We start from the raw sequence: 15,121 nt of genomic DNA, 5'->3' as shown, positions 1-15,121 counted from the left end.
AACCTTCCTTCCGAGGAGTGGCTGGTGGGTTTGAACCGCCAGCCTTCTGGTTAGCAGTCAAGTGCTTTAGCCACTATGCTACCAGAGCTCCTCAAAACTGGCTTAGTTGACCCATAACATTAACTACCACAGTGAGAAAATTGGAACTGCAATACAGAGGAAGGGTTTTACTATCACATTTTTTAATACCCCATTTTCAAGTTCCTTCTAAAACAGCAAAATGAGTTATGCTGGCTTTTCCCAATCATAGTCAATGTCATCACAGGACATTACTGTGGATGCAGAATTTTGTAAAAACAGTAATAACAATAAGAAGGAAACCAGAAGACATTTTCCAAAAGGGCTTTCACTCTTTTGATAAACACAACAGTTTCTAAATAGCACATTCTCAGAACCTATGGAAAGTGGAAGAAGCTAAAATGAGGCACTAGTTTCCTAGGGCTGCTGTAACAAATGACAACAAACTGGCTGGCTTAAAACAACAGGAACTTATTCTCTCACAGTCCTGGAGGCTACTAGTCTGATCAAGGTGTAAGTAAGGTTTGTTCCTTCAGTCGTCTCTGAGGAAGAATCTGCTCCTTGCTTAGTTTCTAGTGGTTGCCAGCAACCCTTGCTGTTCCCTGGCTTGCAGCTTCATAGCTCCAGTCTCTGCCCGCATCATCACATGGAGTTCTCACTGTGTGTCTTTTGTGTCCCTGTGTCTTTACATGGCCTTCTTGTAAGGTCACCAGTCACTGGATTTAGGGCATACCCTTATTCAGTATGATCTCATCTTAACTTGATTACATCTGCAAAGACACTCTCAAAATAAGACCACATTCATAGGTACTAGGAAAGGGCTTCAACCCATAGCAAGACCCTATATAGAAGCTGGAAAAGCAATAGAACATTAAGAGCAAGAACTCTGGATTCAGACAGGATTAATCTGAAGTCCAGTCTGCAAATTACTAGTTCTGGAAGTTCAAGCAATTACTTTTTTGCCTGTGAAACAGGAATAGTATTATTGAAAGGATTAAATGAGTAAATGTAGTAAGTGTTGTCTAAGTGTTAGTCATTATCATGGTCATTACTGAATACTATGACCTGGTCACCACAGTTTCATTGCTCACCTTTAACACATGCATCCGAAAAAACCTGAGTGACCTTATGTATCAGGACCTACCAGGTGTGGCCTTATGAATCATAAATGAAGAGATTACTGTGTGGACTGTTACCTAGTTTCCAAATCATTTTCAGTGGCTGGCCATTTAACAGCATGACTTTGAAGTAGCTGCTGAAGTTCTGAAGTTGAACATGATGTCTTTTGAGTTTTCTTTCAGGAATTAATGCAGTTGGTATACTTGTAGTTAAAGTGGGGGCACTAAGAAACAAACTTCAGGAGTTAGAGGCACAAAAATAACATCTCAATAGCATTCTGGGCATCTATCAACCTGCGAAAGAACTAGCAGTATAACAATGAGCATTGAATCTTGTTGTAAGTATATCTCTCTCTATGTTTTTCTTTCTAGAAGGAATTGAAAACAGAGTTAAACCCTCATCAGCCACAGGGAACTATTGCTATTCACCTAGTGTTGTGCTTTGTAGGGTATTACTATAATATGTTTCTTTTGTAAATAAAACAAATTCTTAGCAAATGTGAGTGCAGTTTCTACAATGTGTTTGAGTTGGTTACCTCTCCACATGAAGCTCCAGCAGGTAAAAGTGGGCACTTAATAGTCCATAAATATGCTGAAAACATCCCTTTTTATATGCTCAATTTCCTAAAATCACATAACCTTTTGGTATTTTGTAATGCATGGAAAGGATCATTCGATCTGAGAAAGCTGTTACTGTGTCAGAAAAACATGTCAAAAAGTTCAGTTCAAAGTACATGTGCCCTGCATGACAATGCTCTCTGGAGTGGAAGCTAACATCAGAAAACATGGGCTGAGTTCTGGCTTTAATTAAAAAAAAAAATGCTGTAAAGAATATTTTTTAAATTCAAAATAATAAATTTTATTATTTGTTGATAATCTCGATTTAGATCTCCTTTACCACTTGCCATGGAGTCAATTCCAACTCATGGTGAAAAACTATCCTACTACCTCTGAAACACCACTGGGTTTGTTTGGTGATTTCCTGTCTTTCTCATACCCCGCTCCCTATTTCAGTTTCCCTATAAATAGATCTTTCTCATTCAAGTGTCCTTTCTCAACCAGAGGCTAGCTCTGTTTGTCTTTTTTATTTTCCTCTCTAAATTTGTGAACAACTCCTAGTGTCCATGAAGGTGGAGAACTAATGGGATGGCCTCGAGGCAGTCATATATACTTTGGGCAGGTGCTGCACAAACGTCTGTGGTCAGCTTGCAGAGCCTCTGCAGTTCCAGTGTGTAAACACCCAAGGCAGGCCAGCCTGTAGCAAATGCTGCCAGCTACTGATTATTGCATCTACAGACCCAGCTGGCCTGACCAGTCATTGAATTGATTGGTATTGTTAGTGATTCACCTGTTTGTTGCACACCATATGTTTGTCTAAATTCAGCATCATATTCTTCAGAATAGTCAAACTGGACATGAGTGAGATGGTAATATCCTAACAACAACAACAACAACAAAATTGGAAATTGGTAAATGAATCATATGAGAAGAATAGCAGCTGTATTAAATGATTCTGTTGGGTTAGATACTTATTTTTTTTCACAATTTAAAATTATGCATCTATGGAATATTAGATGAGGTAAATAATATAAACACTCATACATCTTTCAGGAAATGTAAACTTATCATTAGTTTATGGTAGAGGGGAAAAATTAAGGCATAGAGTTTGGCTTTAACTAAAATTTAGAGATGACAGTAGAAACATGCAGCATCTCTATCCTGACCTTCCTTTCCAAGATCCAGATCCACACAGCCAACCTCTTGCTGATATTCTCAATTTAGATCTCCTTGACCACTTGCCATGGAGTCAGTTCCAATTCCTGGTGATATCATGTATGTCAGGGTACAGTTGTACTCCATAGGGTTTTCAATGGCTGATTTTTCAGAAGTAGATCTCCAAGCCTTTGTTTCAATGTGCCTCTGCCTGGAGATAAACCTCCACGCTTCCAATTGGCATCTAAGAACATGAACTGTGTTTACCAGCCATGGCTCCACATGTCTTTTAGAAATGTAAACTTCACTATGCCTTTCTCTACCTTGCTCTCCTCCAAAAGTTATCCTCCTTGTCTTTCTTCCAGTTTCAATGTTCAAGAAACTTGGGAATCATTTATGACTTTCATCTTCCTCATCCCCACTTTTAGTCATATACCAAATCCTTTCAGTTCTACTTCCTAAATATTTCTCAAATCTGCCCAATTCTTTCCCTCCATGTCTTCCTTAGAGTTAGAGAATGAGGAAAAGGTGAGTGAAAAGAGAGAGAAGAGAGAAAAGGGAGAAAGAAGAAAAGAGAAACAGAAAAGGAATCGAAGGGCATTGTTTTTGGTCTGTGTGGATGAGCACAAGCAGATAGAGAAAATCTTTGGTCAAATAATGTCAACCTATCAGTATTATCTTCACATTCCTGAAGATGAATTTCAAGAGGTCCTGGTGGTGCAGTGGTTTAAAAGCGTTTAGCTGCTTGCTGAAAGATCTGAGATTCAAACCCTCTAACTGTTCCATGGGAGAAAGATATGGCAGTCTGCTTCTGTAAAGATACCAGGTTTGGAAACCCTATGGGGTGATTCTATCCTATCCTAAAGGATCATTATAACTCAGAATTGAACTCACAGCAGTGGGCTAAAGATGAAGTTTAAGCAAGATCATTAGTTGGTGGTTTCAGCCTTTTCTCTCACATTCACAGTGTTCACAGGACATGGCATGGGGACTATTCTCAGCATTTTCACCAGGTTTTTCACACTGCTTTACTTTCAACAATCTGAAGAGAGGGTAATGTGACATAGGATGGGAAATTCTATTTGTTTCTGACAATTTATCATTTAGAAGAAAACTTGTTATAGGGGCACAAAATATATGGTCTAGGTTTTAGTCTCATTTTCATCACTTACTTAAATGTTCCACTTTACAGCAAAATTCTGCATCATGTGCACTTTTGTTTGTTTTTGGTTTGTTTTCTAGTAAATCAGTTTCTACAAAGCCTATATCCTAGTGTTTTGGTCTTCTTCTTCCTTTCCTTTCTCCCTCATTGCTATCATCAACATAATTGGGATACTTTATCCAGGAGTGCTAAAAGTAGGAAAGGATAAGAAGGATAACATTTGCTTTACAATGGTGTGGAAGAGCCAGCCCCTGGTCAATCACACTGAAAATATATTGATGATATTCCAGGAGTTCCTGAATGTTTTGGGAATGGTCTCTCCTACTTAGAAGTTCAGTGATATTATCCTCAAAGCTTTCTGTGATATTAGTGGGTCGAGGTTAATCAAAGAGTTACAAATTTTAAGTTGAATATATGAAAGGCAAATCATCTATCAAGACATATTGTTATAACTAAAGATCTGTCAAATCCTTCCACTCAGTCAATAAACCCATATATTCATGATTTTAGGGTTTTACTTGTCTGTAAAATTTCCTTTTGGCTGCAAAGTAGCACATGTAATCTGTTTGGGAGTGAACTTTTTAGTAGGAGTCAAAGGGAAGAAAATCAATTTAGCTGGTTTTGACTTACAACAGTTAAAAGAAAAATTGAAAGTATTGAATTTTGGATAAGTAGTGTTGCTCCACAGTTTGAGGGTCGAATGGATGTTAAAATATCACTTACTGCATTGGTCCATCATTTGGATTGTTCTATTTTGCTATTTTGAAAATCAAGCAAATAATTAAGTGGGCTGCACATTTTCTGATGTTTCACATAAAGAGCTGTTCAGTACATCAAATACTAATCAGTTGGCTCAGATCTTTTTTGTTGAATATGTTACGTCAAAGGTATGGAAGAGACAAAAAGCAACACATTTCTTTCTAATCAGTGTAAGAGTCACTGCAAAAGGACCTGGTGCTCTGGTGGTATGGGGCCTAAGGCATTTGACTGCTATAGGATTAGCATTTATCATCAATTTATTATTTGTAGAAATATGTATTTTATCTAAGCATACACAACATAGAAACTATATACATATAGATGACATTGGGAAATAGCCCAAAGTCCTGAAGTTAAGAGAGACAGTGCTACAGAGTGCTTAAGAGCACGGAGTTTACATTCAGACAATCTGAGTGAAGAGTCCACCTCAGTCATGTATTAGCTGGTGGCTTCAACAAGAAATTAATCTTCCTCCAAGTCTCAGTTTCCTCATCTGTAAAACAGAGCTAATGGTATCTGCCTCATCTTGTGAAAATTAAATCAAATTGCTCATGAAAAATGTCTGGCACAGCGTTGGAAACAAAACAAGTGGAAAAAAAGTGGGCAGTATTATCACTTATTATCAATGAGGCAAGAAGATGAGTGGTTTGCCATCAATACCCATTCTCCACACAAAAGTGTATTCAAATAACTATCATGGACTTAATACCCCAAGGAAATTGGAGTGAGCAGACTGGCCATTCCTACACTAGCTCTTTAATCTGAGTTGATGACTAGGGTGTTTTCTGTATCCAATATGACAGTGGTGCTGCTGCTTTTAAATATTAAAGTGTGAGAATAAGGGAGCAGGGGCTTTCACAACATGAAAATTGCTACTCTCATCAGTCCACATTTCCACAGGACAGTGGGGCTAGTAAATTCATGAGCACAGAAATTCCATGTTGTCTCCCCAGCTCATAGCATAATGAATGCCTAGAGCATAATAGGTGTTTAAAATAATATTATCAAAATAATGTTCAGAGTATATTGAAATAACAGAGGAATGTGTGACAATAGTATCTTTCCTCTTTGACAAATGATTTTTTTTTTCCCCGATTAGAACCTTCTCATTGGTCACCCAATGGATATACTGGGAGAAGTAGGACTAGTGAGCAAAGGAAAAAGAAAATGAGATACTTGAGGTTATGTTTTTCATTTTATATGTTCATTTAGCATAAGTATTGTGGCATACTATTGCAGTGTTCAGTGACTGAAGAGAACAGGAAGATGTTTCTGATAAATTTCAGATACATTCTCCTGGGAGATTAATGGAACACAAAGAGTACAGAATAACCCTGAAAGAAGTTATCTGTTTTTCATCTGAGGCCTGTTTATGCACACCTTTGGTAACATCTCAGCTGGCAAAACAAAAAAAAAGAGGTAGATGGAAAAGGAACCATGGTTGCAAAAGCCTGTAAACAAGGAATATTATTTTTATCAAACGCTTCTTTGAAATGTGGATTTTTTTTCCCAAAAAGTTAAATGAAATATTTTTTTCAGAATTTGGAATAAGAATTAGAAATGGTAGATGTGAGATCTTTATAGAATAATGATTTTGAATGCGCTTTTCATTAAGAATGAGTAATTCTTCTCATTGCCAACTCAGTCCTTTCCTTGAACATTGTTACAAACAAATGGATGATGAAAAGATTACAAGAGTCCTTTGCATGTACTGGTAAAGATTGTTGTTGTTGGCTGACTTAGAGTCGAATCATACTCATAGTGACCCCTGTGACAGAGTAGAACTAACCCCCAAACTTTTCTAGGCTGTAATCTTTACAGGAGCAGATAGATCACCAAGTCTTTCTCCCAAGGAGCCACTGGGTGGGGTCAAACCACCCAGTTGTCGGTTAGCAGGCAAGCGCTTGACCGTCATGCCACTAGGGCTCCTTACTGATAAATCAAACTGCTTTATAATTAGGGAAATAATGACGAAAAATAATGGAAGGTCAGGTTTCTTCTGTGGGTGTCCTGAGTGATTCTCATTTTATCCTCTCCCTATGACAGCCGTGTGAACATTTCTTTTCCCTCCTCACTCTGATCATGTCTAGGTTGATAGAAACTAGGGTTTCATTGACTGATTGTGATGCCTGGAACTAATAAAGACCATAAATTGAAGGCAAGTTCTAATCCAGTGCTCCTTGCCTTCTTCATTGGCCTAAAGGTAAATAGGTCTGTGGCTAATTAACTGAGAGTTTATTTGAAAGGCTTGATTCCATCACCACAGTGGTAATTACTATTCAGGGCATTACTGTACTTTGACATTTTCCTGAAGTGTAAATTATTAGTGTCTGAAAAAAGAGTCATTGGCCGAGAAGGAAAACATAAAAGACAAAAAAGGAGGCTCAAAGTACTTATGGGCTGCTATTCCTCTTTTCCTCAGAGCTTATCATCAAGGCAGTGGATGCCCTCTGGATACACTAGGAATGCCCCTCTGAGACTGCAGAAAGTAGTTGGATCTGAAGTCTTCTTCCTATAAGGTCATGTCAGGAGTCAGAGCATAAGTTTCTAATAGGAAATGTTTTGGATTTCTAATGGCTAAGTTTTGGATGTGGGGCATGTAAAAGTATGGCACATCTTGTTTCGTGACTTTAATTGTATTAGGGGGATTGTCTATTCAGAGAAATTCTTCAGAAAATGTGTCTTGGATACACAATTGGCACTGAAATTTTTCTCCTTTGCAACTCCCTTTCCAACAATGAAGAAAACCATGGGCTTCATACTGTGAGTTCCTAATTCATTTTGAGGCCCTATGTTGGTTCATTACTTACCTAGAGTTGCACTCAAAAAGTACAGCCCAACTGCTCAATGTTAATTAAAAGAAATAAGGTCTGTACTTGAATCTCTTAAAGAAAGGGGAGCCAATTCATTTTCCCACTCCCTGATATTTTAGTGTCCTGGAGCCGCTCCCGAACTTTTCATAAGCCAACGCTCCAACTCTCCCTCTACTTCATGCCTAGTCCACCTTTTCTTATTCTTTGCTGCTTTGTCCTACTTCCCAATATTACTTAGTTTCTCCAGTTCTTTTTTTCAGTTCAGGCCACTTGAAACCGATTTTGAAGCACAGAGAAGCAGGAACAATGCTTGTGACAGAGAATGTAGAGAGGGTAAGTGTGAGGAGGACAAGGAACTTTCACACTTAAATGAAGTGGGCTCTGTTTCATCCATACTAATTGTAACTTAGTTATGTTATGAAGAAAGGAAATCCAAGAAAGAAGGAAATAAGCATTTATTAGGTGCCTCCAATTTTTCAGACTAACTTTGGTAGCATGCTCCCATGTGCTATCTTACAAATTACCAATGGTTGCACGTATATATTTCCTTGGTGATTGTTTTATTATTGGAGATGTTTTTGGTCACCATGGTGTTGTTATGTTCCACCGTGTCTGTGTATATTCAATTCTCTATAAATATTTATAGAATGCATGAAAGAGTGAATGGAGCCATGACTCTCAGGGCAAAACTAGGAAATGTGTATCATCCTTTCCACCTCATGAATGAGAGATTAAATCTTTTGTCAACTTGACACTACTCAAAAATTGCAGATCTAATGTTTGCTTTCCAGTACATTTGGTTCTGAGATCTTCCCACTTGACTGAATTGCTTGAACCAACATTTTCCACCATCGTTTTCCCCCGTAAGAGTCTTATATTCATCAAATGTTTTAGCTATCTAATGCTGCTATAACAGATACACCACAAGTGGATGGCTTTAACAAACAGAAATTTATTTTCTCACAATCAAAGAGGTTAGAAGTCTAAATTCAGAGCACCTGTCCAAGGGGAAGGTTTTCTCTTTCTGTGGACTCTGGGGGAAAGTCCTTATCTTCTTTTGACATCTGTGGGCACAACATTCCTTAGAGATCTCCATGTGTTTTGGCATCAGCTTCCCTTGGGTCTAGGAGATTCTCAGCACAGGGACCCCACGTCCAAAAGTCTTCTCCTAGCTCTTCTTTCTTAGTGGTACTGAAGCCCCTCCTCTCCTTGCTTCTCTTTTCTTTTCTCTCTCTGTAAGATGATACAGGCCACACCCCAGGGAAACTCCTCTTACATCAGACCAAGGCTGTGACGAGTAAGGGTGTTGCATCCCACCCTAATCCCCTTACAACTGATTGTCCGATCACATCAGATCACATCATGGGGATGATTACATCATTACATAACTGCCAAACCACTGAGAATCATGGCCCAGCCAAGCTGACACATACTTTTGGGCAACATAGTTCAATCCATGACATTTCACCCTTTGGTACCCAAATATTCAACTCCTTGTCACATGCAAAACCTTTTACCCCATTATATCTTCAAAAAAGTTTCAAATAAACTATAAGCCCAAATTCCATCCTGAGGAATTCCATTTCCCTTCATCTGTGAATCTAGAATACAATGTATCTGCTGCCAAAGTACAATGGTGGAATAGGAGCATGGCAGATTGTTCCATTACAAATGGGAGGAATTAGGTAGAAAGAAAGGATAAAAAGAACCAAGTAAGCAAAAAACCCAGCAGAACAATTTACATTAGCTTTCAAGGCTTGATATTAATCTTCTGTTCTTTGAGATCATCTAGGCAGTGGCCCTGCCCTCCAGACTCTGGGTTTTGGCCATGCTCTCTGGATTCTGGGTGAAAGTTTAATAGCCTTGGGGTTTAGCTCCACCTTCCAGGCCCACTGGGACAACAGCATCCCTGTTCCCTCAGCTTGGGGCAGCCCCACTCTCCTAGTCCAGCTGAGAGGCCATCTCACCTCCTTGGCTCCTGGCGGGCCCTGTTCTTCAGCATCTTGGGCATGACAGCCCCACCCCCTCAACTTTGGCCAGCAAATCTGGCTCCATCTCCCTGGCACTCATGAACAGCAGCCCCACACTCTAGAAGTAAGTTGTTAAAGATCTGACGCTTTGAAACCTAGGAAGCTGTGTCCTCACCCATTGAAATCCCAAAGACCACGGCCCATGCTTTGAGACTCTAGAGATTATAGCCTTGCCCTTTGAGACCAAGACAGCTCTGTTTCCCACGTTTCTTGTCTCTTTAGCTTCTGCTTTCTGTACCTGGGTCTTTCAGCCCTTCTGGCCTCTTGGGCCAGCCTGACCGCTCCCCTGCCCATGCAAGTGTTAAAAATATCTTTAGCTCTACTGATAGGTGCCCCAGAGGCACCCTACTCCACCAGTAAGCCTTAGCCTGAAGGCATTCAATCCTCTTGCTCTGTGGATCAGCAAGCCTAGCTCTGTTGACAAGTGCCCAGAGGCACCCCACCCCTTGAGAAAGCCTGTTGCTCAAAGGTATTCAACTCTCTCACTCCGTGAGTTGGCTTCCATTCTATCTTATGTTGGTCCTCTGGTTCTGCCTCTGCTTCTCACCACCTCCTTCAGCTCCAGTGTTATAGTTCTCCTCACTTCTTTCTGACCCCTCACTACAATTTCCTTTGATGTGAAAATTCCACCATTAAAAGCAGTCTAGACTTTTACTATTAGGCAGCTTAAAACTCTTTTAGATTCTACTCGTTACCCAATTCCAAAACTGCTTCCACATTTTAGTTATCTATGATAGTGCACTCCACTCTCTTGGTACCAAATTCAGTCTTAGTTATCTAATGTTGCTGTAACAGAAATACCAAAAGTGGATGGCTTTAACAAATGTAAATTTATTCTCTCACTGTTTAAACTCAAAAACTCACTGCCTTTGAGTCGGTTCCACTCATAGCAACCCCTCCTTGGATTTCTGACATGGTATTTCTAAAGAGGTAGATTGCCCAGTCTTCCTTCTGAGGAGTACCTTTGTCTGTTATTGTTGTTATGTGCCATCGAGTCGTCCTGACTCATAGCGACCCCTCCTTGGGTTGCCGAGGCAGTATCACTATGGAAGTAAATTGCCCAACCTTCCTTCTGATGAGTGGCTGGGGGGTTTGAACTGCCAGCCTTCTGGTTAGCAGTTAAGTGTCTTATGCACTATGCTCCTTAGGTACTACAAATCCAGGGCATCAGCCTTAGGAGAAGGTGTTCTCTGTCGTTGGCTCTGGGGGAAGGTCCTTGTACCTTTCAACATCTGTGGGCCTGGCATTCCTTGGAGATATCCATGTGGCATGACATCCATCTTCCACTAGGTCTAGAAGATTCTCAGCACAGGGATCTTGGGTCCAAAGAACAGATTCCACTCTGCTCTTCTTTCTTGATAGTACTGAAGTCCTTCAATCTCTACTTGCTTGTTTAATCTTTTATATTTCAAAAGAGATTGTCTCAAGATATAACAATCCTGTAGGAGCTCTGGTGGAACAGTGCCTATGGCATTTGACTGCTAACCAGAAGGCTGACAGTTCAAACCCACCAGCCACTCCTCAGAAGGAAGTTTGGGCAATCTACTTCTGTAGTTGTGGTGGTTAAGTTTGTGTGTCAACTTGGCTAGACCTGGTTAAGTGGCTGGACAGCTAGATGTAGTAGTCCCCATGATGAGACTGGTAATCAGCTCCATGGTAGAATCTACTGTGAACAGCTGAGTAGCTGCTTTAGGGATGTGGTATGATTCCTGTATATAAAGAGAAGACTTGGGAATGGTCTCTAGCTTATGGCATGCTTGAACCCTGCATGTAGCTGTGTTGTAGTTCAGCAGCCTGCCATGTTCTGCCACCTTGGGACTTACAATGGATTTGAATTAATGGCCTGCTGTGGGGTTTGGTAACATCGCAACTGTGCCATTTTATTTGTTGACCTTGGGCTTGTTAGCCTCAGCAGCCAGTAGCTGCCCGAGTGAAGAGATGCCTCTAGCTTCAGTGGCCCGGGAGCAAGAGGCAGAGCTGAAATCCAAAGTCACAAGGCTTTCACACAGACCCTAGAGCCTGGCACTTTGAACTTGGACTTAAAGCCTCCAAACTATAAAAGAATAAACTCCTGTTTGTTAAGGTCATCCCATTTGTGGTATATTCTTGTCAGAGCAGCATTAGGTAACCAAAACAGTAGTGATACTGCCTTGGAAACCCAAGAAGGGGTTGCTATGAGTCACATCTGACTCAAGGGCAGTGAGTTTGGTTTTTGTTTGGAAGGTTGTATGTAGCGTCATTAACATAATTGTCACTTATCCTACCTCATTAACATCAGAGAGGTTAGGATTTATAATACATAGGATAATTACATGAGATTACAAAATAAAGTATAATTACATAATACTGAAAATCATGGCCTGGCCAAGTTGACATGTATTTTTGAGGGTGCAAGTCAATCCATAGCACCAAGCAAACACTTGTTAGGGCTATATTGTGCTGTTGTTCTTTCTAAAAGACTCCTGTTATAAAACAAGGGTTGGGGGTGACAGTAGAGAAAAAGAGCAATATCGAAGTTAAAGTTGCTTCATGCTTCATTAAAAGTGCACCATTTTATGTGACTTTGTACACAGAAGATCGTAGATTAGTGCTGAGCAAGTTTTCAGTTAGCTGGGCACTACTAGCTGCTGTTTGGTCATCTGTGTTCTTCAGGGTCTCTTGCTCCATCACTTAGGCTTGTGGAAATGTGGAGATCATTTCAAGAACTGGCTTTTAAATTTTTCTGATTGCTTTTTAGTAATAGAGCCTTTGATCAAACATGATCTTAATGCCAAAGCACAGCATATAAAACAGATAAAAGTGTAGTTGCTTGGATGAAGGGAGCAAAAGATCTAGAATTCTGCCAGCTTTGCCATCTCCTCAGATCCTCAGGATGTCTATGATTTTTCAGAACAGAGTTTAGCATTCACTAACCTAGATGGACGTTCTTAATTTTATAGTTATAGCACTCAGATCTAGTGATGCTAAAGATTGTGTACAAGGTCACAAAAGTATTAGTGATCTAGGGAAGTTGAGACCACACTTAAGACTATGTTATATTGTGCCACTAAAGAGCCACGTGACAACCAGAGTAGTAACCAAATCAAAAAACCCATTGCTGTTGAGTCAATTCCAACTCATGGCAACTCCACATGTTTGTGAGTAGAACTGTGCTTCATAGACTTTTCAATGGCTGTAATCTTACGGAAGTAGATTGTAAGTCCTTTCTTCCATAGCACCACTGGATGGATTCAAACCACTAACCCTTCTGCTAGTAGCCAAGAGCAAACATTTTACACTACTTGGGGACCCCGAATAGTAACAGTAAGTCCTTATTGAATATCTGTGTTGGGTACCGTGCTAAGAACTTTGCACTCAGTAACTTAGTAAACACAACAATCTGATGAAAGAGGTGCTGTTATTGTCCCCATTCTACAGATGGGGAAACAGGCACAAGGTGGTTAATCATACTTACCTAAGTCACACAGCCAGGAAGCAGGGCATTGCCATAGCCCAGAGCCACATTCTTAATATTTTACTTCTTCACTCAGTACATCTTGGGCATGAGTTCTTAATTTGAGTAGTTTTTTTGGTATGTTCTCTCTACCTCAATTCCTTGCCATGCACAGTAGACTGGTGGTTCAGGGAATTCTTTCTTCAGTTTCATTTCAAACTTATATGGGTCTTAGTATACCAGCTTGAGCTCTACTTTCCTTTCTATTTGAACAGCTTGACATAAGCCTTACAACAAGCTCCCTCACTCATCTGTCTCACTCATCCATGGTGTAATACCATGGTTAAGAAAAACTGTCCTAAAGGACTTTATCTACAGATTGTTGTTGTTGTCGTTATGTGCCATCAAGTCGGCCCGACTCTTAGCGACCCCTCCTTGGGTTTCCGAGGCAGTATCACTACGGAAGTAGGCTTGCCCGACCTTCCTTCTGAGGAGTGGCTGGTGGGTTTGAACCGCCAGCCGTCTGGTTAGCAGGCAAGTGTCTTAGCCACTATGCTACCAGAGCTCCCTTATCTACAGATAGCATGATTTAAAGTTTACAGAATTCATATAACAGGTCTTCTAGGTAGGCGAGAGAATAACCCTGCCTCTGTTCACACTTAGAAGCTGTTTCAGGCACAAGAAGTTAATTTATATTACCCAAAAGTAGAGTTTTTCAAACTATATTTGTCATCGTCTTTAGTCTTTAGTTTACTTGATACAATTGACCCCTCCCTTCTGGAAAGATTGTTTTCTCTTGACCTTCCACTTACCTCCCCTTCTTCATATTTTCCTGTTTCCCAGCAACTTCTTTTCAGTCTCCTTTGTAGTGAGCTTCAAGTCTACCACAAAAATGTTGGAGTTCCTCAGGGCATCCTAAATTCCTTTATCTTCTCACAGCTGCTCAGAGAATGTCCTTGCTGTTCTGGGGACATCAGGGAACTGGCTAATGATTAGAATACATGTTCTATGCAGGCAGAGATTTTTGTTTCACTTGTTCTTTGCTGTGTCTCCAGTGCTTAGAATTGTTGTTGTTATGTGCTGTCGAGTCGGACCCGACTCATAGCGACCCCTCCTTGGGTTGCCGAGGCAGTATCACTATGGAAGTAGATTGCCCCATCTTCCTTCTGAGGAGTGGCTAGTGGGTGAATAGTACTTGCTTATAGCAGATACCTAGGAAGTACTTGTTAAATGAATTATCAGTCTTTCCCAAATTGATTCACCTTTGAAAGTTTGTCATTGTCTTCTTAAAATATGTGCTTGAAAAATTCTAAAAAACAAAACCAAATGTCCCAAGGAAATTATTGTAAACACATCTCTACACAGATATAGTGAGGACTGATTATTCTAAAGTGAAGCATCATGCCTTTGTACTCCAAGGGTCTCTGGTACCCCAGAGAAAGTCATAAAATATTTGAATTATAATTGATGTGTGGATCTTACACTTTCACTTGTTATACTAGTCTTAGGCCAATATAATAACTTCTAGGGTGGAAATTCTGATCAAGGCATGAAGTTTTGAGTAAACAATTTTTCCCCTCAGTTAAATTTGTAAACTTGAAGTAGACATTGGAACTTGGCTATTATTCTTCCATTGCAGATAGTACTGTCAGTCACTTTTCTGAACATGGGTGACCCATGTGGGTAAGCATAGAATTTGGATTTTCCAAAGATAGAGACACATCCAAACATGTCCCATCCTGCATATTCTTTTTACAGTGTGAGAGGTGAGGTCTGTGTTCTCTCTTCTTGAATCTGAATGGACCTTTGTAAATGCCTTGACCACTAGAATGTGGTAGAAGTGACATTTTTTATTCATTTCTTTTTGTTGGCACAGAATGTTTTTGGTTTTAAGGCACTGCTAAAACGGCAAGGAGGCCACATGTTCTGACCTCCTCTAACCCTACAAGGGGAAGGCAGGATTACCAGCAGTAACCCAAGGCCTATTACTGCAAGGCCAGACATGCTGCCTCCCTCCAGCCCTTTCACCAACCGTTCCTCCCAAGGCACCCACCACCTCTCTCCTGGGTTCGATA

Source organism: Orycteropus afer, unplaced genomic scaffold (assembly GCF_000298275.1).
Source record: "Orycteropus afer afer isolate SDZICR_OR568_19922 unplaced genomic scaffold, OryAfe1.0 scaffold00041, whole genome shotgun sequence".
Classification (NCBI taxonomy): Eukaryota; Metazoa; Chordata; class Mammalia; order Tubulidentata; family Orycteropodidae; genus Orycteropus; species Orycteropus afer.
Note: the sequence above shows the minus strand (reverse complement) of the source record.